The following is a 25,203-nucleotide window of genomic DNA, read 5'->3' as shown; positions in this document are numbered from 1 at the left end:
CTGAGCAAACTCACAATCCTAATCAGATGCCTAGACATCAGCAGCAAAATTACCAGCCATACGAGAAAATGGAAGAAAAGGCCCAAGCAAAGGAATATGCCAAAGCCCCAGAAAAGACACAGGATTTGAGACAGCCAATCAACAAGATTCATACAAATCTCCAAAATCAAACTAATGAATTGCATGACAATATGGATAAAGAGATAAAGGGTATCAAGAAGACACTGAGTAAGCACAAAGAAGAATTTGAAAACCTAAATAGAAAAATAATAGAACTTATGGGAATGAAAAATACAATAGATTAGAGCAAAAACACATTAGAGGCATACAACAGTAAACTCAAAATGATAGAAATAATAGTAAGCAATGCAGATGATAGTAGAGCTGAAATTGAGAGATAAGAAAAGAGAGGAAAAGAATGGAAAAAACTGAGCTGGGGCTCAGGGAGTTGAATGATAATATGAAAAACAAAATACATGTAATGGGGGTTCCTGTAGGAGTTTGATACGGTTACAAATTCCAGAAATAAATATTGGATTATGTTTGTAATGTGATCTATACCTGGGCATGATTGAGTTATGATTAGGGGTGGGGACTCATAGATAAAAGGCGGACAGAGTTGAGGGTTTTTAATGTTGGCCTTTTGCTGTTGGAGTTTGATACTGAAGCCTTAAGCTAGAACCCTGGGAAGTAAGCTCACAGAGGTAAGAGAAGCCAGCCCCAGGAAGAAGCAAGCCCTGGAAAGAAAGGAACCTTGAGCCCAGAGAGAAGCAAGATCCTTGAAGGGAAGAACCCAGGAAGCCTGAACCCTCACAAGCATCCGTAGCCATCTTGCTCCAAAACATGGAAATAGACTTTGGTGAGGGAAGTAACTTATGTTTTATGACCTGGTATCTGTAAGTTCCTACCCCAAATAAATACCCTATATAAAAACCAACTCATTTCTGGTATTTTGCATCAGCACTCCTTTGGTTGACTAATACAGTTCCAGAAGGAGAAAATAAGGGAAAAGGGACAGAAAGAGTATTTGAGGAAATAATGGCTGAAAATTCCCCAACTCTCATGAAAGAAATAAATTTACATGTCCAAGAAAGACAGCATGCCCCAATGAGAATAACTCTGAATAGACCTACTCCAAGACACACACCACTCAGAATGTTAAACAACAAAGATAAAGAAAAAATTCTGAGAGTAGCAAGGGAGAAGCAAACCATCATATACAATGGATGTCCAGTAAGACTTAGTGCTGTTTTCTCATCAGAAACCATGGAGGCAAGAAGACAATAGTATGATATAATTAGGATACTGAAAGAGAAAAATTGCCAGCCAAGAAGTCTTTATCTTGCAAAACTGTCCTTCAAATATGAAGGTGAGTTTAAAATATTCACAAATATACAGAAACTAAGAGAGTTCATAAAAAAGAATCCTACTTTGCAGGAAGTATTAAAGAAAGTCTTACAGCCTGAAAGAAAAAGGTGGGGAAAAAGAGGCTTGGAGGAGAGTAGAAGCTAAGAATAGCAGAAAGGGGAAACGGACTTTGGCCCAGTGGTTAAGGCGTCCGTCTACCACATGGGAGGTCCGCGGTTCAAGGCCCGGGCCTCCTTGACCCGTGTGGAGCTGGCCCATGAGCAGTGCTTATGCGCGCAAGGAGTGCCGTTCTACACAGGGGTGTCCCCCGCGTAGGGGAGCCCCACGCGCAAGGAGTGCACCCTGTGGAGTGCACCCTGTAAGGAGAGCCGCCCAGCGCGAAGGAGGGAGCAGCCTGCCCAGGAATGGCGCCGCCCACACTTCCCGTGCCTGCCGCTGACGACAACAGAAGCAGACAAAGAAACAAGATGCAGCAAAAAGACACAGAAAACACACAACCGGGGGAGGGGAGGGGAATTAAATAAATAAAAAATAAATCTTTAAAAAAAAAAAAAAAAGAATAGCAGAAAGGATAACCAAAAGAATAAAAAGACAGACAAAAATAAGGTAAATAAGATATGACATATGAAAACCAAAGAATAAAATAGTAGAAGTAAATAATGTATTTATAATAATATCATTAAAGAAATAAACTCCCTAATCAAAATATATAGGCTGACAGAAAGGGATAAAACATGAACCATCCATATACTGTTTACAAGAGACTCACCTTAGACTCAAGGATTCAAACCAACTGAAAATGAAAGGTTGGAAAAAGACACTCCATGAAAACAGTAAGCAAAAAAGAGCAGGGGTAGCTATATTAATATCAGAAAAAATAGACTTTAAATGAGAAAAAGTTATAAGAGATAGAAGGCCACTTTATATTAATAAAAAGGACAATCTACCAGGAAGAAATAACAGTCATAAACATCTATGCACCTAACCAGGGTGCCCCAAAATATATGAGGCAAACTCTGGCAAAACTGAAGGAAGAAGTAGACATCTCGACAATAAAAGTTGGAGACTTCAACACACAACTCACATCATTAGATAGAACAGCTAGACAGAAGATTCACAAGGAAGCAGAGAAATTCAACAATATGATAAAAGAGCTAGACCTAACAGACATAGACAAAACACTGTATTCAAATCAATGGGTTATACATTCTTCTCAAGGGCTCATGGATCTTTCTCCAGGATAGACCACATGTTAGGTCACAAGTCAGGTGTCAAGAAGTATAAAAAGATTGAAATTATACAAAGCACCATCTCAGATCATAACAGATGAAACCGGAAGTTACTAATAGACAAGAAAGGGGGAAATTTACAAATATGTGGAGGCTAAAAAAACACTCCTAAACAATCAGTGGGTCAAAGAAGAAAATGTGAGTGAAATTAGTAAATATATTGAGACAAATGAAAATGAGAACACAACTTATCAAAACTTATGGGGTAGGTGTATGTTCAAGAGACTTGATTCTCTGAGCTGTCCATGTGCTAGCTGGGCCCTGAGCCTCAGTGGAGTTGCAACACCTTCTCTCCAGTTCATTGGACTCACCCAGGACAGCTAACAAGGAGGTGAGGATGGACAACCACCTCACCAAGGACCTGAAGAGAGTCTACAACTGAAAGCAAGAGTGTCCCTTCCATCAGCCATATGGGATCAAAGCTCTCAAGTAGAGGTAGAATGGGCATCACCATCCCAGAATCCTCAGGACTGCAGGATAAAATATGGACTAGAGTGGACTTACTGGTATTCTACTATAGACTTACTATGATTCTAGCAATGGAAGAAATTATCTCATTAATGTGGAGACAGTGGCCACTGGAGTTGCTGAAAGCAGGGAGAGGGAAAAAGAGGTGTAATATGGGGGCATTTTTGGGACATGGAATTGTCCTGAATGACACTGCAAAGACAGATACAGAACATTATATTATCCTGCCATAACCTACAGAGTGGGAGAGAATGTAAACTACAATGTACACAATAATCCATGCTGTGTGGCAATGCTCCAAAATGTATTCATCAATTGCAATGAATGTACCACCCTAATGAAAAAAAGTTGTTAATGTGGGAAAAGTGGGAGGCATATGGGAATCCTCTCTATTGTTTCAATGTAACATTTTATGTAATCTATGAATCTTTTAAAAATAAAAGCATATTTTTAAAAACTGTAATGGGATACAATAGGGTGAGCTAGAGTAAAAGAACACCAAATGTAAGATATAGACTATAGTAAGTAGTAATATTTTGACAATATTCTTTCATAATTTGTAACAAATTATACAATATTTTACCAAAATGCAGGGTCTTAGTGGTGGGCTGATGTATGATGTTATGCATGTTTGTTTTGTAAGTTCACAACTTTTACTATATACTTATTGTTTATGTATGTTAATGTACAAATGATATACTTCAATTTTTTAAAAATCTAGAAACAAAAACTCATGGGATACAATGAAGGCAGTCTGAGAAAGAAATTTATAGCTCTAAACACCAATATTAAAAAACACCAGGGAAACGGACTTTGGTCCAGTGGTTAGGGCGTCCGTCTACCATATGGGAGGTCCGCGGTTCAAACCCCGGGCCTCCTTGACCCGTGTGGAGCTGGCCATGCGCAGCGCTGATGCGCGCAAGGAGTGCCGTGCCACGCAAGGGTGTCCCCCGCGTGGGAGAGCCCCACGCGCAAGGAGTGCACCCATAAGGAGAGCCGCCCAGCGTGAAAAGAAAGAGCAGCCTGCCCAGGAATGGCGCCGCCCACACTTCCCGTGCCGCTGACGACAACAGAAGCGGACAAAGAAACAAGATGCAGCAAATAGACACCAAGAACAGACAACCAGGGGAGGGGGGGAAATTAAATAAATAAATAAATCTTTAAAAAAAAAAAAAACACCAATATTAAAAAAGAAGGGGGAGCAAAAGAAAGAGGGAGGGGGAAAAAAAACAATGAGCAGACAAGTAGTAAAAAAAAACAACAGGCAGGAAAGTGGATGTGACTCAAGCAGCTGGGTGCCCACCTACCATGAGAGGTCCCAGATTTGGTTTGCAGTGCCTCCTAAAGAAGATGACCAAGACAGTGAGCTGATGTGACAGACTGGCATGGCAAGCTGACATAAGATAATTCAGTGAAGAGAAACAGCAAGGAAACACAATGAGAGACACAAGGAGGGAGCAGAGATGGCTCAAATGATTGGGTGCCTCCCTCCCACATGGGATGTCCTGGGTTCAGTTCCCATGGCCTCCTAAAAAAAAAGAAATGAACAGAGAGCAGACAATGAGGGAGGAGAAATAAATGAATAAAATTAATCTTAAAAAAAAAAAAAGCAAGCAGACAATGAGCAAAAACAAAAACAAGCAGGGAGCAGATGTGGCTCAAGCAGTTAAGTATCTGCCATCTGCCTCCCACATAGGAGATCCCAGTTTCAGTTCCCAGTGCTTCCTAAACAGAAAAAAAAAAAAAAAAAAAAAAAGCAGGCAACAAGCAGACAATGAGCACAAACAACAAAGCAGACAGAGGAAGCAGCCACGTTAGGGGGATGGAGAAAGAGCTAAAATCAAAACCTAGCTGAACAACTGGAGAAACTAGAAAAAGTACAAAGCAAGAAGAAGGAAAGAAATAATAAAAACTAGAGCAGAAATAAATGAAACGGAGAACAAAAAAATAAAGAAAATAAAAATCTAGTTCTTCAAGAAGATCAAAAGAATTGACAAATTAGCTAGACTAACAAAGAAAAAAAGCAGGAGATGCAAATAAATACAATCAAAAATGAACAGGGGGAAGTTATAACAGACCTCACAGAAATAAAAAGGTACATAAGAGGGTATTATGAGAAACTGTATGCCAACAAAGTAGACAACCTAAATGAAATGGACAAATTCCTAGAAATGCACAAACAACTTTACAGTGACTCTACAAGAAATATAAGAACTCAACAAATCAATCATATTTAAAGTGATTGAATTAGTCATAAAAAATCTCCTGATAAAGAAAAGTCCAGGAGCAGATGGCTTCACAGGTGAATTCTACCAAAGAAGAATTAATTTCAAGAAGAATTAATCCTGTTTAAACTCTTCCAAAATGTTTAAGAGGAAGGAAAATTATCTGTGATGATTAGGCTATTGTGTCAACTCGACCAGGTAATTGTACCCAGCTGTTTGGTCAAGCAAGTACTGGGCTAACTGTAATAAAAGGACATTTATGGACCTTAGTCACCATTGACTTTACTGCAGTGGTAAATCATAGAGAGCTGATTACAATTACATCAATCAGGGAGATTGCCATCAGCAATGAGTGACGCTTTATCCCATCAGTCGAATGCCTTAAAAAGACAAGTGATTCCAGCATCGAGAGGGAATTTCCCAGCTCATCTTTGGACAGCCAATGTCTCCCAGAACTCATCAAGAACCTTCATTGGACTTTCACTGTAGCCCCTGGTTGCAACCTGCCTGCAAAACCTGGACTTGTGCATCCCCACGGTCATGTGAGGGACTCTTATAAAATCACATACTATTGACAGATATCCCTTGTTGATTCTGTTTGCCTAGAGAACCCTGACTAATACATTATCCAACACATTTTATGAGGCCAACATCACCGTAATACCAAAGCCAAATAAAAATATTACAGGAAAGGAAAATTACAGACGAATCTCTCTAATTAACATAGATGCTAAATTTCTCAATGAAATACTTACAAATAGAATCCAACAGTATATCAAAAGGTCTATATATCATTACCAAGTTAGATTTACTCCTGGTACACATGGATGGTTCAAAATAAGAAAATCAGTTGGGGAGCAGATGTAGTTCAAGTGGTTGAGCACCTGCCTTTAAAAAATCAACTAACATAATACACCACATTAACAAATTGAAGGGAAAAAGAACACATGATGATCTCAATCAATGCAGAAACGGCATTTGACAAAATTCAGCATACTTTCTTGGGAAAAAAAACACTTCAAAAGATAGGAATTAAAGGAAAATTCCTCAATATAATAAAAGGCATATATGAAAACCCCATAGACAATATCACATTTAATGGGGAGAGATTGAAAGCTTTCCCTCTAAAATTGGGAACTAGGCAAAGATGCCCACTGTCGCCACTGTTATTCAATATTGTGCTAGAAGTTCTACCTAGAGCACTTAGACAAGAAAAATAAATAAATAGAAAGTATCCAAATAAGAAAAGAAGTAAAACTCTCACTATTCATAGATGACATGATCCTATATTTAGAAAATTCTGAAATGACTGTGACAAAGCTATTTGAGCTAACAAACAAGTTCAGCAACATGGCAGGATACAAGACCAACACAAAAAAATAAGTAATGTTTCTGTGCAATAGTATTGAACAATCCGAGGAGGAAATCAGGGGGGGAAAAAATCCATTTATAAAAGCAACAAAAAGACTCAAATACTCAGGAATCAACTTAATCAAAGAAGTATAGAACCTATATTCAGTAAACTACAAAAGAATGCTAAAAGAAATCAAAGAAGACCTAAACAAATGGAAAGACATTCCATGTTCATGGACTGGAAGACTAAATATCATGAAGATACCAATCCTACCCAAACTGATTTGCAGATTCAATGCAATACCAATCAAAATTCCAAGCAGGGAAACGGACTTGGCCCAATGTATAGGGCATCCGCCTACCACATGAGAGGTCCGTGGTTCAAACCCCGGACCTCCTTGACCTGTGTGGAGCTAGCCCACGCGCAGTGCTGATGCGTGCAAGGAGTGCCCTGCTACACAGGGGTGTCCCCCACGTAGGGGAGCCCCATGCACAAGGAGTGTACCCCATAAGGAGAGCTGCCCAGCGCAAAAGAAAGTGCAGCCTGCCCAAGAATGACACCGCACACACGGAGAGCTGACACAACAAGACAACACAACAAAAAGAAACACAGATTCCTGGTGCCTCTGATAAGGATAGAAGTGGTCACAGAAGAACACACAGAGAATAGGCACAGAGAGCAGACAACTGGGGGGGGGGATAAATAAATAAATCTTAAAAAAAAAAAAGATCTTGTGGAAGGTAGTGGCTTCTTGGATCTTGAACCCAAATCATGTACAACAAAAGAAAAAATAAACAAATGGGACCCCCCCAAAATTAAATGCTTTTGTAATTCAAAAGACTTTGTCAAAAGAATGAAAAGGCAGCCAATTCAATGGGAGAAGTATTTGCAAATCACATATCGGATAAGGGTTTAACATCCATGATATATTATATAAACAGATGCTCCAACTCAACAATAAAAAGACAACCCAATTTAAAAATGGACAAAAGGCTTGAACAGACATTTGTCTGAAAAAGAAATACAAATGGCAAAAAAAAAAAAAGTTCAACATCAGATAAGGGAAATGCAAACCAAAGCTACATTGAGATATCATTTCACACTTATTAGATTAGCCTCCATTAAAAAGTCAGAAAACCACAAGTGTTGGAGAGGATTTGGAGAGATTAGGAAAATTTATTCTCAGTTGGTGGGGGGGGGCGGGGGGATGTAGAATGGTGCAGCCACTGTGAAGAACTGTTTGGCAGTTCTAAAGAAGCTGTATATAGATTTGCCATGTTATCCAGCAATTCAACTACTAGGCATATACCCAGAAGAATTGAGAGAAGTGACACGAACAGATATTTGCACACCAATGTTCATAACAGCATTATTCACAATTGCCAAAAGATGGAAACAACCCAGGTGTCCATCAACCAATGAAGGCATAAACAACCTGTGTTGTATACACACAATGGAATATTATGCAGCCGTACGAAGAATTGAAGTTGTAAAGCATATGACAAGATGGGTGAACCTGGAGGACATTATGTTGACTGAAGCAAGCCAGACACAAAAGAACAAATAATATATGAATGCATTATTATGAACTAAATATATTGTGTAAACTCTTAGAGTTAATAACTTGAATAAGGATGACTAGAAAATAGAATGAGGTTAGAGAATGGAAAGCTGAGTGTTAACCTGTATATAGATGGTAAAAAGATTGTTTGCTAATCTTTGGAATTGAATAGAAAAAGTGAAAGCACATAATAGTGTTTGCTATTTATGGGTATGACAGTGGTTAAAAGGGAAAGTCTAAGGTCATGTATATTACTAGAAGAAAGCTAAATAATGTAACATGGGATTGTTTTACATAGTGAAACCTCATGTGAGCTATGAATATGGGAAATATTGCATATTTAAGACTTTTTTTCTTTGAACAAATATATGTTAATGTTACAAGACGTTAATATCGGGCAGGAAAAAAAAATTATGCTAAGTGAAAGAAACCAGACCACTACAAAGTGCTACATATCGTATGATTCCATTTATATAAAATGTAAATATAAATCTATTTATAAAGATGGAATTAGATTAGTGGTTATGTCGGGTTGGGGACAGATAGAGAGACTGAGAGGTGAGGTGGCTGCTACAGGGTATGGAGCTTTTCTTTTTGGAGTAATGAAATTGTTCCAAAATTTTTTGTGGTGATGAATGCACAACACTGATTATACTAAATGTCATTGATTGTAGACTCTGGATGGATTGTATAGTATGTGAATATATCTCAATAAAATTTTTTTTTAAAAAAAAGAAGACTTTAAGGGGTACAGGGGAGGAGGGCATGGCATTTGCATTTTAGAGACATCACTTAGTAGCTTCCCGAAGCATAGATTGAAACAGGGCAAGGCTGCGGGCTTTATCATTGGTAGTTCAGGGAAGAGATGAAAGTGGCCTGATTTAGGCAGCAGCAAAGGGAGAAGTAGATACAGATAAAACAATCTGCAGAATCTGATAAAGGTCTGGAAAGTGGAAGAGAGAGAGGGAGGAGGAAACAAGGAAACTGCTTTGTGTCTGGCTAGGGCTGTAGGTGGATGATGGTGCCATTCATCAAGCTGGGAAACACAAAAGGAGCCCGTTGTTTGGGGGCAAAATCACGTGTTCTGTATTGGTCACCTTAGATTTGATAGGCTAGTGGGACCCTGAGGTACAATTGAATATGTAGTAGCTGGAAATGCAATTCTGGAGCCCAGAATTCTAAGTCATCTCTCCCTTCTGTAAGTGGCAGTTAACTATAGAGAAGAGCATGGGTGAGATAACTAAGGAACACATGAAGAAAGAAGTGATTCAAAAGCAGAACCCTAAGATAAACTGACATCTACTAGGTGGGAAAAGGAAGTGGAACCAGTGAAGAAGCCTGAGAAGGAGGAATCTCACTGGCAGGAAGAGAACAAAGAAAGCGAGAGGATTTCACGAGGCAAGAGAGGTGTTTTAGGAACAGAGAGTTCAACCATGAAAAATTCCAGCTACCATAAGATAAGGGATGAAGACTCCATTAGAGACAGCAATTAGAAGGCAGGTGGTGGTCTTGGTGGCTTCCACATCAGGGGTATGATGGGATAAAAATCTGACCAAATTGGGTACAATAGTTGCTTCACATCATTAGTCACTGGAGAAATGCAAATTTAAATCATAAAATTTACATTTCACACCCACTAGAATAGCTACCACCGAATGTTCTCAAGGATGTGGAACAACTAAAAGTCTCATACACATCACTGGCAAGAATGTAAAATGGTAAAACTGTTTGGAAAATTGTCAGTTTCCATAAAAGTGAAACATATACCTCCCTATGACCCAGCAATTCCACTCCTAAGTATGTAAGCAAGAGAAATTAATGCTTATGCCCACAAAAAGGATTATACAAGAATGTTCAGAGCAGTATTATGCACCATAGCCAAAACACGAAAACAACCCAAATGTCCACCAACAGGAAAATGACTAGTCAATTTATGGAATTTTCATTCAATGGAATACTACTCAGCAATAAAAAGAATGGAACCTTTGGTACATTTAAGAACGTGGATGAATCTCAGAAACATTATGCTAAGTGAAAAAGCCAGTCACTAAAGAGTACATACTTTATAATTCCATTATATGAAGCTCAAGAACTTTAGGCAAAACTAATCCATTGTGCTAGAAATCAGAATGGTGCTTGCCTTTTGGCAGGGGGCAGCGGAAGGGAAGACCGACTAGAAAGGAAAGAGAAGGAACTCTTGATGTGATGGTTACGCAGGTGTGTACATTTATCAGAACTGAGGGGACTGTACAATAAACTGTTTTTCTGTAGGTGAATTATACTTCAATTAATGAAAATATAAACAGGAGGTGAGTAAGTACAGCAGTTCAGGAGCTTGGTTGTGAAGGAATGGAAACGGTTCTATACAATACCTCCTAGAAGCATAGAAATCGGACTAGCACTTAGCATTTTCTAAACATGTTCCTAAAGGAAAAGTCTTATTGTTCCAACCAAAATGTATCACAGGCTTCCCTGCCAAAACAATAGTAATGGAATAAGAAACAATACTTAGTGTTTACTATGTGCAGATCAATCTAAATGCTTTGCTTATAGAAATTAACTAAATCCTCTCATGAATCACGTGAGCTAATATTCCATTTTACAGAGGAGAAATCAGCTCACCAGCACAGATCTGTTAAGTATTGTGCCAAGGTCACACAATCAAGAGAAGACAGAACCCAAAATTGAAGTGATAGTTAGGCTCTGGAGGTTCAACATGTAGAACCTCTATAGTCCATGTACAGTCCATGTCATACTGCCCAAAACTATGCCCTTTATGGGAGGGGAACCAACCCAGACTTATGGAACACAGAAAAGCAAAAGGAAGGGGGGTTGGATGAGTCCAAGGAACTCAAAGAGGGAAGGGAAGGTCCACAGAGTTTCCAGAAAGTTCTAAAGAAATGATATTGAGGAATTTGAGACTAGAGACCTTATTACTGGCAGATTTAGTTTAATTTCTGGAATCTGTGTAATTTCACTGAACTGACCAATTTAATCACATATACAACCACCCCAATCTTCCAGGGTGCTTTATATAAATCCTTGAACATGATCTGTCTTACACCAATTTCAGATGAACCAAAGATTTAAACACAAAAAAAAATTTAAACTGAATAATAATCAGAGAAGATATAGCGTAGTTTTTGGAATGTAATTATAGTACAAGAAAAACCCAATATAACTTAAATAGGAAGACACTGTTCTATACCTTATAATATTAGAAAAATTCAATGTGACTCTTGTTCACAACCATGCAGAGCTACAGATTTAACATTAACCAGATTTGGCTCCACCAAAAATGTGTAACTATGTACTTCCTCACTTGTTATCTTTACTGTAATCTATCCACTATCTGTATCTTCACATCAGTACCACAGCTCCCCATTCTTATCATCCCAAGGTTGCCTGACTGTACTTACAAGATTAACTAGGGAAAGCAAAAACTAATTTTTCCAGGCCCTTCTTAGAATTGTCACCCCTTGGTAATTCTAGAATGAACTTACCTTTGTTTATGGTTATTTTAGAACTAGGCTGACCTTGTATACTTGCCATTGTGATGGTAACCACTCCACCCTTCCCTCTTTGAATCTATAAAACACTCCTGCTCCCCTAGTTCAGGGAGGGCAGATTTGCAACACCCGCTTCTTTGTACTTCTGCCAGTGTTAACAAAACTGCTTTCTCTCATGACCATCCTGGTGTGGACCCTAATTCAACTGTTCTGGGCAAGAACCCAGAGGGACGCCTTTGGGATTTCCATTATAATCTCAAAATGGTGGAGCATTTTCTAAGGAAGAAATTGTAAAGCCCTTCCCCCCAAAAATCAATAAAAGAATAATTTTCTTTTGATTAGACTACATAAAATACTTAAATTTCTTCTTAGCAAGAATAAAATATACCAAAAATAAAATATAAATTCAAAAGGCAAATGGCAAGCCCAGGAAATACATTTGTAAAACTCACAGGAATTCTAAATTTATAAAGAGCACCTAAAAATCTATAAAACAGAAAACATTTACAACCTAATAGAAAATGGGCAAAAAAGGTGAACAGATAAAAGGAAGGAAGGAGGGAAGGAGTGATAAGGAGTAAAGATAGTCTCCCCGTGCTTATTTAAAGCCAATCCTTGAAACACCAGGATTTCAAAAAGAGAAAAAGTTTACTTGGTTGCTCAAGCAAAGGACCTCGGTCGCCTTAGACAGACCAAAAACTACCTCTCTGATCTGCAGAAATTCTAGTATTTTATAACATTGGGGTGCAAATGAATAATTGGCATGGAGCTCATGGCTTCCTTCATTAATAAATATTAAGGGGTTGAACAAGCTGGGGGTAGGGGCCAAACCAGGGGGAGATACAAAGTTACAATCATTTTCAGAGATGAAGTTTCTGAAAGGAGAAGTTAGTTTCAAGCCTTTCCATATGTATATTAAACAGGGGACGGCTATCATGCCAGTAGTAAGCATACACAAGGGTGGGGTTAAGTCTAGAGTGAGCTGGCCACAGAGGTGGGGCCACTCTAGTCAGCTTCGGTAATTTCAGGTACTAACCTTTTGCTGTTTCATATAAAGTCATCAATATAATGATTTAGCAATCATAATTATTTATTAGTTCTTAACTGTCCACTAAAGAGGGAAGGTAGGGAGGGAAGGAGGCAAGAAAGGAGGAAGGGAAAGAACTAGAGAGGGAAGAAGGGAGGGAGGAAGGAAGGATGGAAGGAACTGGAGCCAGCTAGTAAGACAGGGAATCAATAGATGGATCTGGATCCTGGCAAGAAGTCCACATGGACATCAATAACTCACAGGTGGCTGCTGGAAGAGCCCCCAAACACACAAGATTCTGCCATTCAGAGCAAGATTGCCCTGGAAGCCGGGAGAAGCCCCAGACATTCCCCAAGGACTTTATCACTGGGCCCTCATAGGGGATTGATGGGTGGGGTATCAATCAAAACAGCAAGCAACTGGAACCCCTCCCCTACCATTAGCAAAGGGGTGGAATAATAAAGAGTTCAAAAGCAGGCACAAGGCCTAAATTTACTCTCTGTCTTTGGACCTCTGTTTCTGCCTTCTGTGCCCTGTTCTCAACGTTTTTCCTCTGCCATGATGGCCACATAAGTAAAACCTGGGCATTTATAATCTATAATGGGAAAGTATAATCTGTAAATCAACCCATTTTCTCACTTTTCAGCCCCTTTCTCTTCATCTGGGACCCATGCTCTTATTTTCTCCCATTTCTCATCCCTCCCTGCCTGAATAAATTACTGGCCTAACTCACCCAATGTGCTCTTGAAATTCATTGCTGCAGCATAGTGAAGAAGTCTGTGAGAGTGTGGGCTACGATGTGGACCATTGACCATGAGGTGCAGCAGTGCTCAGAGATGTATTCACCAAATGCAATGAATGTCTCATGATGATGGAGGAGATTGTTGTTATGGGGGGAGAAGTGGAGGGAGGAGTGGGGAGAAGGGGGTGGGGGTATATGGGGACCTCATATTTTTTTAATGTAATATTAAAAAAAATTTAAAAAGACAAAAAAGTAGATAAGACACACTAACAGAAACATTAAAAAAAAAAAAAAAGAACCTGGACAAAATCTGGTAACAAAAGGGAGGGAGGCAGGGAGGGAGGCAGAGAGAGAGGGAGGACAAAGCCATTAAGCACATAATAAAACACTCAACCTTACTCAGAATAAAAGACATATAAATTAAAACATTTTCTGCATTCAAACAGGCAAAGACCCAAAAGTCTGTTAATACTTTTCATTTGGGAGAGACTGAGGAAAAGCACATTCTCTCCTTCAGTGTTGGTGGGAGTATAATTTCTTACAAACTGTCTGGAGGTGAAGGCAGGAATTTAAATTATAGAAATTTAAAAAACAAATGCCCGGCAATTAAATAAATGCCCAGCAATTCATTTGCTAAGACAAAGAAGGTAACACACTGCTTGCCCGGGTTTGTACCTCATTCCGTCCCTCACCAGGGGTTGTGACCTTGGACAATTATTTAATCTCTCCCTGCTTCCTCTTCCTTATCTGTACATACTGACAGTCATCATGAGCATTGAGTCATCTAAGTCTAAGGCCAGCCACATAGGAAGTGCCTATTCAAGACTGTGCTGTTATTACTCTGTGTGTTTACCTGTCCCAAGACCAATGAGCAAAGTTATTCACTACAGCATTGGCATCGACTAAAGTAATTGTGTATCAGGTAGGGTTCTCCAGAGAACCAGAATCAAGAACCAGTAGGATATATGGGCATGGTGGGGAGCAGACCCAGCTCAACTGATAGAGTACCCACCTGCCATGTAGGCGGTCCAGGGTTCCATACCCACGAGGCCTGGCCCACGGGCAGTGCCACCCTGCGCAAGGAGAGCGGCCCCCTGGGAAGAAAGCACAGCCCACCCAGGAGTGGCACCCCACACACGGAGATGCAACAAAAAGAGACACAGATTCCCTGTGCCACCTGATAAGTATGCAAGTGGACACAAAAGAACACACAACAAATGGACACAGAGAGCAGACAACAGGGGACCGGGAGAGGGGAAAGAAAGAAATATAGTCTACCGGGCATGTATATACGCATACCTGGAGCTGACAGAGATATAAATACTGGTACAGAGACTGCTGTAAAGAGATTAATTATAGGAATTGGGTCACAGATTTGTGGGGTCCAGCAAGTCCAAAACCTATAGGCGGCAGGCAGACTGAAAACTCAGGCAAGAGTTGCTGTTGCAGACTTGAATCTTCAGGCAGATTCCGAGTACTGGAAATGAAAGGATTTATGAACCGACGTAAAGATATCCAGAATTTCCATAATATTGAGGGAGAGGGGGAGGAGGAACAGTACCCTTGGTGTGCTACCTTTTGTACAAAACCATAAGTGGTTTATAAAAATAAATGCACCTCTATACTGATTAATGCATAAAACTTCTCTGGAGGCTCACAAAAGAAATTTCTAACATTTGAAAGATGCGAAGAAGACATCTTTGTAAAACATGTAGAGCTGTTGGAAAGCTATACCTTGTGCCGACAAAAGGAGGAGGTGGCCTCCGCAAATGAGAGGGGGCAGCAACTTGTAAACATGGCCAGAGTGATAGGAAGGGGCAGGAGAGCCAAGAGCCGCCGCCGGGAGAAAAAGCGCGACGCCCTGGCACCTGGCGGCCAGAGCAGCACATCGGGTCCGCAGCACGGTGGAGTCGCCTGCACCTCCGGGAGGCACCACGCGGGGGCAGCCTCGGCAGCCGAGTCCCGAAATCGCTCAGGGGAGACGCGCCTCCCGAACTGGGCGCGCCAGGGAGATGCCGGCAAAACGGCTACGCCGTCCGCTTCTCGGAGTAGTAGCTGTGCTCTATCTCGTAAAATATGTTAACCTTAAAAATAATAATAATAATAAACATAAGGTTGGAACAATACCCACGATCTGGTTCGCAAAAGATAATGTTAACCTAAAGAAAACAAGAAAAGCCAAGACTGGTTCCACTGGGGCTCGAACCCAGGACCTTCTGCGTGTAAAGCAGACGTGATAACCGCTACACTATGGAACCTACGCGATACTGTACAGGCAGAATTCAATAACTCCATTCGCAGCCTTCCCCAACCTGCTTACTGCAGAAAAATGTTGAGATTTAATGCTTAGCCTTCGCTCACAAAAAGAAACTTTCAAAAGGATTTTAATCTTTCAAGTGTAAACCTCAACCCTGATTCTCCCGGTGGCACGGGTTACACAGCTATTTGGCGCTAGCGTTTGAGGGGAAAGAAAGCGCATCCTGACCCGCTGGCGAGTGGCGCCCCTGCCCTCCTAACTCGCTCCCTGGCCAGAGACTCCTTGATATATGCAGCTTAAAATGGCTCCACGTGTGGCTCTGTGGCGCAATGGATAGCGCATTGGACTTCTAGATAGTTGGAGGCATTCAAAGGTTGTGGGTTCGAGTCCCACCAGAGTCGCTTTTTGCTTTTGATAAAATGGGGTATGAGATGAGAAAGAAGAAAATCTTAACCACGTAAATTACCAGTCCCTTTACCTCACTCTGAATAGGAAAGAAAATGACTTCACTTCCCTGTCCGCTCACGTGGAAGTATTATAGGTGCCCTCCTGCTCGAGTTTTCTTAATCACCTTCATGACTGATGATGGTGAAACTTTTTACCAGTGTTTCTGGTTGAGTGGAGAATAGTAGATTAACAGGAGATGATAAGTTATTAAATTTTTTCTCATATTGTTCGTTTACACAGTAATTAAAATCATTTTATGATGTTCTGAAACTTTCTAGTTGCCATTACCTGAATAGTCTAAAAATAGAAAACTAACTTGAAAATACCAGAATGGCCGAGTGGTTAAGGCGTTGGACTTAAGATCCAATGGATTTGATATCCGCGTGGGTTCGAACCCCACTTCTGGTACAAGGATGTCTGCTTTTCTGACCACAGCGCAATACTTCCAAGCTTACTGACTGCTGTTGTTCCTGAAATCCTGGGTGTCCATATAATGTAGAAGATAAGGCTGTCCAAAATAGTGAATTCTGTGAATGGCACATTTCCAAAATCATGTTAACTTGCAAATACCGAGACAAGCTTTTGTATGGGGAAAAAATGTCTCGGTGAATTAATTAGTCAACAGCTATTTCTTGAGATCTGCAATGTTCTAAATACCATTTTAAACGCTAGAGTTATGGGGATGCAGAGATTAGAAACAAAAACAAGCAAAACCAAACAAAAAAATAACAGCAACCAAAAAAGCAGACAAGGTCCTTACCAACATAGTTACTGCCCAGTGGCACTTACAAGAGACAGTACGTCAACAAGCAAACAAATAAATAGGACATTTTCAGATGTTGTAAAGCACTGTAAAGAAAATAAAATGGTGGAATCACCTTTTTCAGGACACACTTATTCCATTTGATTATGAAAGTTATTCACTTTGACAAGAATGCTCTTCCGTTCATTCTACCAAACAAAAACTTTGAAAAACCAATTCTGTACCAGCTCCCCTCGCACTAAAAGCTTTTGCAGACCAATGGCCCTAATCCAACCATCCACTTATTCATTCAACAACAGTTTTCCAGAGCTCGTTGTGCTCCAGGCCCTTAACTAGGTAGGCATTAAGGATATACGAGGGTCCTGTCCTCACAGAGAAACATTCTAGGAAGTAAGACGGATCCTTTAAACAAGGGTTTAAACAAGAGTTTGAGAGAGGTTGTGGTGAACATCGCAACAGGCACAGGCTCACTCCAACCCCGTCTGAGAATGATCAAGCAGAAATCTCTGGAGCAACTCCTGAGCCCTGGCTTTAAGGATCAAAAAGCACATTACAAACCAAAGGGGATGAAGAAGTGAGAAGAGGGTGGCACTTCAACATGGCAGAAACAATACAAAGAAAATAAGTAATATAGAGTATTAAGGGAAAGGGACTTGGTCCAATGGATAGGGTGTCTGCCTACCACATGGGAGGTCCAAGGTTCAAACCCCGGGCCTCCTTGACCCTTGTGGAGCTTGCCCATGCGCAGTGCTGATGCGCGCAAGGAGTGCCCTGCCACGCAGGGGTCCCCTGCGTAAGGGGCCCCCACAAGCAAGGAGTGCACCCCATAAGGAGAGCTGCCCAGCGGGAAAGAAAGTGCGGCCTGCCCAGGAATGGCGCGGCCCACACTTCCCGTGCCGCTGACGACAACAGAAACGGACAAAGAAAGAAGACGCAGCAAATAGACACAGTGAACAGACAAACGGGGGGTGGGGTGGGGTGGGGTGGGGTGGGGTGGGGTGGGGAATTAAATAAATAAATAAATCTTTAAAAAAAAAAAATAGAGTATTAATGAAATACAAACAGCTCCTCTACTTCTCTCTGTACTATGCAAGATTTGTGTCCTGGGTCACACAATTAACACTTGATTACATACAGTTTGAGAAGTTTGCTCTCAAAGTGTTTGGTGCTTGTCTGGTCTTTACTAGGAGAACAGGAAACAGATCTTCATGCTCTCAACCTTTCCAACTTTTACTCAACAGACATGGTATACTGGGCACTGTCGTAAGAGGGAGAGGTTTGGAGAGAAGAGGCCAAAGGCTCAATTGCTCCAGCCATTGACCTCCTCCTGGCACAAAAAGTTTCTTTCATAGAGGCAATTCGTTTTAGTTTTCTTGGTTGAACCGAGACTTGTCATCTGATGCTTAAGGATCCAAGTCTTTGCAAAAACTGTACCTAATGCATCTGTGATTTTCCAATACAAGAAATCTCCTCCAAAATAAAGAGGCATGAAGGGACCCTCACCCATAAAAATCTCCGTGCTTTTCCGCTGGCAGCTGCAGAAAACACGGATCAGAGGAGCTTTGATCTGAGGGCTGCCTATGATAAACTAGAGGGTGAGATAATTTAATTTAACAGATCACATTTTTTTCTTCATTTATGTTATTACGAAAGTAATTCATGCTTGTTTTTAAAAATACAATAATACAGATGTACGGATTAGAGTGGATTTACTGGTATTCTACTATAGAACTATTGTGACTCTAGCAATGGAAGAAATTGTGTCGTTGATGTGGAGACAGTGGCCATAGGAGTTCCTGAGGGCAGGCAAAGGGAAGAAGATATGTGATGTGGGGGCATTTTCAGGACTTGGAGTTGTCCTAAATGATATTGCAGGGACAGACACTGGGCATTATATATCCTGTCATAACCCACTGAATGGACTGGGGAAAAGAGTCAACGACAATGTAAACTATAATCCATGAAGTGCAGCAGTACTCCAAAATGTATTCACCAAATTCAATGAATGTGCTACAATGATGAAAGAGGTTATTGATGTGGGAGGGGGTGGGGGGTATATGAGAACCTCTTATATTTTTTAATGTAACATTTTTTTGTGATCTATGTATCTTTCAAAAATAAAAGGCAATTTAAAAAAATACAGATGTATGTAAAGGAAATGAGGAAAGCTTCCTCTTTCAAACATCATGACCATTCTCCAAAAGGTAGTCGTTTTCATCAGATTGTTCAATCCTTACGGGTCATCAATGTATAGGCGAACACCATATATATAGCTAAACATATATAAAAATACATAATTCTTTAATTCTATAAAAATAATTAAAATAAGAATATAAATAACATCCTTTAATTTTTATTTTATTTATTTTTTTAAATTAACACTATGTCATGCATATTTTTTGGCACCTGGCGGGGGAGGGAGGGGGTTTGCTTAACATAACACAGATATCTTTGAGTAATAGATCATTTTTAAAACGTTGCCCGTCGTTCTCCTAACATAGTTCTCCATAAAAGAATGCAAACCTAATCGTTCCTGCATATAATCCAGTGTTTCTGAACTCCAAGGAGGGCTGAAACGCAAATTATGAAGGCGCAAGAAGAATTATTAAATTGACTGATTCTGTTCGGGACACAGCTGCCAGGGTGATAGAAATTCCTAAAAATATAAAACCTGGACTGTAGCTTGGCTGATCCAAAATTTCAAGGCAAGCGTCTGGAAACTGTTCTATGCCCTAGCGAGGTAAATGACGTCAGTTCCCCCTCGCTGTTCCCTTTGCCCAGAGTTCTCTTGCCGAGGCTTCAGGAGCCGGATCGTCGCTCACGGTCCAGTTCAGCATCAGCACCCTGGAAGACTTCGTGGGCCCTTGACTTCCGAGTCCGTCGGGACCTCCGCCCTCTGCAAGACCTGGTTTCTCACCATCCAAGCGCTTGATTGGGTGCTTCTGTTTTGCTTGTCTTCCGACCCCACCGAGGACAGGAACTGTGCCTCTGCACACCCCAGCTCGCTTAGGTCCTGAGGTGCGGTAAGCACCCAGTAAACACCTGTCGAATATTGAATATTAGATTGGAAACTGAATATTGGATTGGAAAACTAATCAATTATTCATAATCGCTCCACCCAAGTCTCCCCAGGGCTTCTCAAAGACCAAGGGTCGATTTAGAAATCCCGCTGCGCACCCGGAGGTCGCCCACGAGATCCTAAATCTGGAGAATTCTCGTGGGAAGTCACCTTCGGGTCGCCGGGTGGGTGCGACGCTTCCCGGGGCAAGGTCTGTCCGGGCAGCTGTACGAGCTGGAGCAGGCCGTTGCTTTCATGGTATTCACATCAATGACGAGGGCATAGCACAAGTGAAGACTCGACTCAGGTGGTCAACAAAAACTCAAGACCGTAAATCTTCAGGAAAAGAATGCAGCCGCGAGACCGATTTTACCGTGAATCTGGGAAGGGAACGAAGGCCTGCGGGGCCTTGCGTAGCACAATCGGTAAAACACCAGGCTTTTAGTCTGGGGGTCCAAGGTTCAAGTCCCTCTTCCGGCGGCTGATGTTTCCAATACCGAGTTTGAATATTCTGAATTGGTGTGAGATTTAAGGAAATAAGAGTCTGGAAACACCTTCCCCGTGGTACCTTCGGAAAAAGTGAAACGGGAGCAAAGTGGCACTTCTCGTCAGTTGTTTCTCGTGGAATCTTTGAATATTACTTATGTTTCCCGACAGTCCTTAGAACTGATATGCATTACTTTTATAGTCAGAGCACCAATAAACATGTAGCCAAGAAAAATCGCACGCTTTAGAGACGTTATAGTGACGTTTTCGTTAGTAATTGTGTGGCTTTTGACGCGGATGAAACAGGTTCCAAGAAATACTTCGGATAGACGCAAGCGTTTATCCATTCCCAGTTTGGGAACAGTCCTTCCTTAAGGTACTGCTGGAACCCAACGTGTGACAAATGCTTTGGAGACTATCGATGACTATCGCCGATGAGTTGATTCCAAGTCCCAGCGAGACTGGGGATCGAGCCTGGAACCCTCTGCGTGTAAAGCGGAGGTGACATCCACTAGGCAGGGAAACCGATAATCCTTTCGTTTCTGATTTAAGAAACTTCATATTTGTATTTTTAATGCCAGTAACTTCATATTTGTATTTTTAATGCCAGTACTCTTCCAAACGGGAGATCTCATTATTAAGATGACACAGCAAAGAAGATCCCGGGATGGAATTGTAGGTGTGCATAAACGTGCAGATAAAGCCTCTGCCGAGACCCGGGATCGAACCAGGGACCTTTAGATCTTCAGTCTAACGCTCTCCCAACTGAGCTATTTCGGCAGGAACAAACAAAAGCGCCCCCGCTCTATTCTAGAAATTTTAAAGACTTTTTTCGTCTTCCACGTCCATCTTTTCAATTTTCAATTTCACCTTACGAGTAGTATTACTTTCAACTCTGAGATTTACAAAGCTGTGAATGAATAAGCTAGTTCCTGTCAAGTGAAAAAACTTTCCAGTTCTACCACGTCCCAGGCTACTGAGTACTTTTTTATTGTCTCCCTAGAACTTTTTCTCTCTTTTCCTTAGAGCCCTTAAAAAAGTAGAGACAGCTACTTACTAAGTGCCTACTGTGTGGCCAGCACTTGATCTACATGGTCGCACTTGATCCACATGGTTGCATTAAGTGCACTCCTCCACCCCCGTACACACACGCACAGCACAGGTGTGAGGTCGATAAGATCTTATAGTTTTTAGATGAAATAATGAGTTTGACCCCAAATCATGCCGAAGTGTCTCACAGCTATCCAAGTTCAAAGCCGAAAAGACCACCCAAAGGGTGAAAAACACAGCTGGAGAGAGTGAATTTGAGGAAGGGAAGAGGGGAAGACCAGGGGGTCCTTACCTTGGCCCAGTCAGCAGACAATTGGAGACAAAAAGTGGACCTGAACACTTTCCAGGTGACTCCCTCAGGAAGAAGATGAGTGTTTGTCAGAGCTCTTTACCTTGTTTCTCTCCCTGGAATGCTTTCTGAGCCCCATGATTCACTTTCTTTAAGTGAATCTTAAAGATTCACTTCGTGAAATCTTGGATCAGTGTCTATCCCGGTCCCTTCAGTACATACCAGCTAACAGGTCACATGAATATGAGCCTGTGTATGGGCTTGGGCATAATGGGCATATATTTCTTTGAAATGGCTCCTTACCTGTTTCATTATGTATCTTTGCTTCCTGGCAAGATGAAAATTATTTAATAGTAATAATAATGGCTACCATGTATTGAACGCTTGCTTTTTGGCCAAGACTACATTAAGCACTGTGCATGCATTGTTATCTCATTTAATCACCACAAGCTTATGAGGTGGACGCTGTTATTATCTTTCCCTTTTTCCTAGTGTGCAAACTAAGCTTTGGAGAGAGGGAGGTCATTGTGGGTTTGTGTGGGCTCTGGGTAAGGCCTTCGTGCGTGGGTGGTGAGAGCCATGCCTCACCACTGAGCCTTCTCTGCAACTTGGCCTTGCCTCATTAATCAGGACTCACTAGGTACCATAGTTCCTCGGCCGAGCGGCAGCTGCTTCATTCAGGCTACATCTCGACATCCTTCAATTTGACTGAAGCAAGGAAGACCCAATCTCTAACTAAACAAGGGCTGCTCCTGATCCGATCCTTTCACCTCACAGAAAATTAGTTTAATTCTGGTGAATCCATGCCTGCAACTCTTGCATTCACAGGCCAACTTCCTAAAACTCTCTCCAGGAGCCGAAGATTTTACTTAGTAACTGGTGACGGGGGGAACTGGGCTGTGGGGTTGGAGCTAACTTCTTCCTTTTTCCAACACCCGCACATTTGTCCAATCCCTTAATGCACTTTCTTCCAATATGCAGCAGAAGCTACCATCTGAACCTCAACTTCTCCCTATCTACGCGACCCCACACTTTGGGAGAAAGAGACTTGCCCGGGTTCGAGAGGGCTGCTCCTCTGCTAAGGACTTCGTTTTCCAGCTGGTCACCTCTTCCTTTTCAGAGTGCGGAAAAGCTCTCTCCAAGGGTAGTAACGTTTTCCCAACGGAGCTATTTGAGCGAAGAGGAAAGGTGCTTCCACCCTGTTCTAGAAATTTTAAAAAGATTTTTTCCATTTTCTCCCACCTCCATCCTTTCCAGTCTCAATCTCACCTTCCAGGCCGTATTACTTTTAGCTCTAAGGCTTTCAGAGCAGTGAATGAATAAACTAATTCCTTTCATGTGAAGACACTTTCTGGTTCTCTCTAAAGTTCTGCCTTGTCCCAGGCTACATTTTATTGTCTCCCTAATCCTTTTTCTCTTTCTGCCTAAGGCCCTAATAAGAGTAAAGACAGCTACTTACTAAGTGTCTACTGTGGGACAGTAAAAGGTCCACGTCAAATTCCGCAGGCAGCGAGCAGGAAACAACCAGAGAGAGAGGGTGGGCAGGGACCACTCTGCGGAAAGCCAAGGGCGGGCGGCGTCTGGGGCTATCCGGGGTCTTATTGAAGGGGTCTCTTCCCCCATCATTTAAGACAGCAGTAGTAAAAGTCAGTTAATTTCGGTTATCAGGTGATGCCTTTGCATTTCCGTCGTGGTGGAGATCCCAGCTTCTCTCCAGGAAACAGCTGGGCTCACAGCACAAACATTTCAGCATTTCAGTATTTCTGTCCCTTCTCTTGGGGGAATACCGCTACCAAATGCAGCATTTCAAACTTAGCCCTCAATTTTTTATTTAACGATTGCGAACTGAAAAAGTACACGCCCGAACAGGGACTTGAACCCTGGACCCTCAGATTAAAAGTCTGATGCTCTACCGACTGAGCTATCCGGGCTCTGTGAAGCCACCTCTGTCTGGTGAATGAAGACTGTGGTGCCTTTTGTGCTGTGGGCTGAGCACGCCGAAAGCTAGGTTCTGTTTTTGTGTGATTTAATCCAATTCCAATCCACAAATCCCGCGAGAGCTGGAAGGTGACATGGTGGAGAATGAAAGGAAGATGATTAGGTTGTTATTTCACAGTCTAATACAGACTTCTTAGAAAATAAAATAAAATAAAACATGCTCGTCCTGGCCCCCAAGACAAACGTAATCCCTGTGTTCTGCAAAACCCCGCAGTGGGAGGAGAAGCCGCCTCTTCACTGTTCTTCGCCCCCACGCTTTTCTTTGTGTCTGAGGCCACAGTTTAGGGGTTAATAGTCTCCGACTGCCCCTTCCTCAGAAAAGACACCACTTGACAGTTCCTTGTCCCCACGCCTAAAAGACGCTCCGCGCAGACTAGCAGACACCACCAGGGCTCAGGCTTTTTGCAGAGGGAGGCACAGCTCGCCAGCGCCCCCGAGAGCCCCGCCCCCAGTCGCACCTCGCCTGCGGGGCGCCCACTAGCCAGGCGTCTGCGCACGCGCGTCACTTGCTAGCTGAGCCCACCCCCTTGCAAACTTCTCACCACCGCAGGCCTTTATTTGCGTTTTACAGTTCCTGCCACGCCCGTTCTGTCGGCTGTGCTGTTCCCTCTAACTGGAATTCCAACGACCTTTCACTCCCTCCCCCTCTGGCGCGCCCAAGCACCCTGGAGAATTCAGCGTCCTTGCTATTCTCTCTGGGAAGTGTCCTGTTACCTCCTCTTTACCTTACCTGGAGACAGCAAATATTTGAGAGTCGTTCAATCAATGCCTTGATCAAGGAATATAGAAGTGTTTTGGTGGCACAAAGGAATGACTAGAAGTGGGGCAGAGTAGCACCTGGCATGGGGAAAAAAAGGCTTTGGAACTGTGCCTTGAAAGGTGAGGAGAATGTCGGGCATGCAGGAATATGGTTCATTCAGAGACGCCCTGCTTCTCAGACCTTCTTACTTGGATCCCAAGTACTTAAATAGGGATTACCCCTTTCCTTCTGAGGCTGGAAAACTGGAAAGAGTTTGTCTTCTCAGGCCAAAGAACCAGCATTTCCTAAGATGATGATGCCTGCCTTTAACCTTTTCTTAAAGCACTTTTTCCTCCTGAGCAGTAACAGCCCCACCCTTACCCCCATTAAATGTGAGCAACAATTCAAGGCACACTGGCGCATGTCATGTAAAGTTTGAACTGCCCAACCTGTTAGTAAACCATTTAAAAGTTCTTTGTTTTGATCATCACTGACTTTTCAAGACTCCCCTAACAAAATTCATCCTTCCACCCCAGAACCCTAAATTTGGCAAGAAGCCCCCATCAACTTGCA

At 41.9% G+C, this 25,203-nt stretch overlaps 1 long non-coding RNA gene and 5 other non-coding genes across 6 annotated transcripts; 2 read left to right on the top strand and 4 right to left on the bottom strand.

Moving 5' to 3' along the window:
* Positions 1 to 15,728: 15,728 nt before the first annotated feature.
* Positions 15,729 to 15,801, bottom strand: TRNAV-UAC (transfer RNA valine (anticodon UAC)). Its single transcript has one exon. It is a non-coding gene; the product is annotated as a tRNA-Val (tRNA).
* A 314-nt stretch (positions 15,802 to 16,115) lies between these two features.
* Positions 16,116 to 16,201, top strand: TRNAR-UCU (transfer RNA arginine (anticodon UCU)). The gene is given in 2 exon segments: positions 16,116 to 16,152; positions 16,166 to 16,201. It is a non-coding gene; the product is annotated as a tRNA-Arg (tRNA).
* Positions 16,202 to 16,571: 370 nt separating this feature from the next.
* On the top strand, positions 16,572 to 16,655 carry TRNAL-UAA (transfer RNA leucine (anticodon UAA)). The gene has a single exon. It is a non-coding gene; the product is annotated as a tRNA-Leu (tRNA).
* Positions 16,656 to 19,357: 2,702 nt separating this feature from the next.
* Positions 19,358 to 24,511, bottom strand: LOC131280003 (uncharacterized). The gene is made up of 3 exons (XR_009187553.2): positions 24,434 to 24,511; positions 23,353 to 23,953; positions 19,358 to 20,052 (listed from the first exon to the last, which is right to left on the bottom strand). It is a non-coding gene; the product is annotated as an uncharacterized lncRNA (long non-coding RNA).
* TRNAF-GAA (transfer RNA phenylalanine (anticodon GAA)) lies at positions 21,262 to 21,334 on the bottom strand. The gene has a single exon. It is a non-coding gene; the product is annotated as a tRNA-Phe (tRNA).
* TRNAK-UUU (transfer RNA lysine (anticodon UUU)) lies at positions 23,752 to 23,824 on the bottom strand. Its single transcript has one exon. It is a non-coding gene; the product is annotated as a tRNA-Lys (tRNA).
* Positions 24,512 to 25,203: the final 692 nt, after the last annotated feature.

Source organism: Dasypus novemcinctus, chromosome 10 (assembly GCF_030445035.2).
Source record: "Dasypus novemcinctus isolate mDasNov1 chromosome 10, mDasNov1.1.hap2, whole genome shotgun sequence".
NCBI lineage: Eukaryota > Metazoa > Chordata > Mammalia > Cingulata > Dasypodidae > Dasypus > Dasypus novemcinctus.
This window is presented reverse-complemented; position numbering and strand designations above follow the sequence as displayed.